Raw genomic sequence first — 3,349 nt, 5'->3', positions numbered from 1 at the left:
ATTGCCACTAGTATTACAACCATCATCAATACCACTACTACTGCAACCACCACCACATCATCATCAGTACCACAACTACTACTGCAACCACCACCACCACATCATCATCACTACCACTACCACAACTACCATCACCATTACAACTACCACCACCACCACCACACCATCATCACTACCACTACTACTACAACTACCACCACCTCCACATCATCATCTCTACCACTACTGCTACAACCACTACCACATCATCATCACTACCACTACTACTACTACAACCCCCCCCCCCCAACCACCACCACATCATCATCAGTACCACAACTACTACTGCAACCACCACCACCACATCATCATTACTACTACTACTACTACTACTACTACTACTACTACTACTACTATTACTACTACTACTTCTACTATACTACTACCGCTGCTGCTACTACTACTACTACTACTACAACCACCACTACATCATCATCATCATCACTACCACTACTACTACAACCACCACCACATCATCATCACAACCACTACTACTACAATACAACCACCACCACCACATCATCACTTCCACTACAACCACCACCACCACATCATCATCATTTCCACTACTACTACTACAACCACCACTACCACATCATCATCACTACCATGTGTACTACAACCACCATCACAACCACATCAACATCACTACCACTACTACAACCACTACCACATCATTAGCATCACGACCACAACTACTACAACCACTATACCACCACCACATCATCATCGCTACAACTACTACTTCAACCACCACCACCACCATATCATCATCACTACCACTACTACAACAACAACCACCACCACATCATCACTACCACTACTACTTCAACCACCACCACCACCATATCATCATCATTACTACTACAACCACCACTATCACATCTTCATTATCACTACCACTGTTACTACAACCACTAACACCACATCATCCTTACTACCGCCAGTCAATCTCTACCATTAGATTTTGGCGCTTTACTCCATTTAAAATAAGGAAACTCTGGGATTGTATTTGGCAATGTGTTTATGTATCATAATATAATTCGAATCAGTTATCTATTTAGAGCTAAACAATATGTAAACACAATGCCAAATACCATTCCAATTCCTTTTTCTTGTGTGCGGAAATTCCTCTTTCGGCATTGGAATTCGTACGAGTGGTGTCCGAAACTCCTGTGAGCCAATAAATTCAAAGTTGGCGTATCTGTTTGTGCAAATTTATCAATTATTTTAAACGAGTGGAATTTTTCAAACCTGAGAAATAAGACCAAATTTGTTGTCGAAATGCTAAACTGGCAACCTTGTTCATCCAGGTCTCCAACGCGCATGCTCACTGATGCGTGACGTATTGAAAAAAAAAAAAGGGGGGGTGGGAGGTGTTATTTTAAATCTGTGTAATCTCTTTCATATTCATTGTTTTGAAAACAAACTTCTTTTTTCTGGCAATACTGAGGATAATCCATGGAGAGTGGCTTTCCCATGCCAGGGACGAGTATGAGACCTATGCACATTTGTCTCACGATTCCTCGAAGTCTTGGGTTTGGGACTTGGGTTTTATTAATGGAAGCCATTCGTATAATATTGTTTGGGTGGGGGGGGTAATCTTGTTTATTCTATCTCCTTCGTTGTCCTTTTTAAGGTCTGCTCTACTCTCAACTTGTTAATAATAATAATAATATATACTTTATTAATCAAAAAAAAATTGGAAATTCGTTTACAGACGTGGCATGCATAAAAAAGTATAGACGCAAAGTTGAGAATCTTTGGCGACAATGTATACATATATATATACAAATGTACAAACATGTAAAAATATACAACCAAGAACCAATAGCAACACCTTTTATTAATTTAATAAATTGAGATAGGCCATACCTCTGGTCTTTAGTCCGAACTTGTGAGTGTATATTTAAAAGATAGTATTTAATTTAAATCACAGTTGTGCGTTAAAAATTCGAACACCATGTGGCAAAAATGAATTAAGGTGACGTGTTGTCTTCTCATGTTAAAATCCACTTGACATCTATCATCTTTTTTCAATTGTTTTTCTGGCGCCGAAAGCATTAAAACTGGCCTATGACTATGAGAAAACTTTATGTCAAGATTTAGGATGCGCTGGAAGCAGAGGGGGAGTTGGTCCCTGTGCTAAATGAATGTCCACATACCGTATGGTAGTGGTAATATGTGATTGCAGTGTATATATTCTAAAATTTTATATATAATAATATAATATATAATATAATAATAATAATATAATAATAGATAATAAAAATATAATAAAAAAAAATTGGATAATTACAGTAATGGTGCATAAATATTTACGGACGCCAAAGTTGGAAATGTGTACAATTGTCTTTGAGATATATTATGAATAGTTAATATTATATTATCATATTGCATAAATGTACAAAATGTTAATCAGTAGAGCAGATACAGTAGCAGACACTTTATTTTAATAAATGAGTAGGCCATACCTTGGTCTTTAGTCATACTTGTTATCCCAAAGGACGTATTTTTTAATGGTTGTCGTAATAAAGTCAACATCCATGTGCAAAATTAATTGAGTTGATTGTATAGTTAAATCCACTTGAATCTGTATCTTAGAGTAAATTTATTTCCAAAGGCATTAAAATGCCTGATGACTATGGAACTTTAGCAGAATTTGGAGGCATCCATTGTGGTTGTCCTTTTATAGATGAATGATCAATACCGTATAGTAGTGTAATATTTGGTTATATATTATATATTAACATTGATCTATTTTATCATCCCTAATGGTCGTGATGTTTATAGGTAAGTGGAAAGTTAGTGTGACATGCAAGGGATCTTCTATCCCCACACTTTCTTGGTTTCCAAAGTCATGGGAATTGAATTTACTTGTTTTGTGAGATCTTTGGAGGTTCATATTGGATTGGATAAATGCATAATTATCAGTTTCAGTTTGGGAGTATATTTGTAATTCTTAAATTCATCTGTACGTATGATGTATCGCATTTACAATATATTCTCTATTAATAACTTTGGGTATTCCTTATGGGTGCTTGTGCTAGGACTGGTACTCTCAAACAATCACTTCCTTTTTTGGAAAAACATGCTTCTCTTTGAACCGCTTCCATTAAATTCCACTAGTATCCTTTTCTGGTAATAGATTTTTACACATTCGGTAACCATTTTTGCATCATGGGTGTTCTATATTATATGTGGTTGCAAGGTCAAAACTTAAAACTAATGGCATGAATCTTTCTCTTGGATCCTTATTGTAATCAGCCACTTTTCCTTTCCTTTTTCTTTGTTTAATTGTCTGAATCAA

This window comes from Berghia stephanieae, chromosome 3, assembly GCF_034508935.2.
Source record: "Berghia stephanieae isolate SIO BIC M18660-M18661 chromosome 3, UCSD_Bste_1.3, whole genome shotgun sequence".
NCBI lineage: Eukaryota > Metazoa > Mollusca > Gastropoda > Nudibranchia > Aeolidiidae > Berghia > Berghia stephanieae.
The sequence above is the reverse complement of the archived record's forward strand: the minus strand, read 5'-3'. Positions refer to the sequence as shown.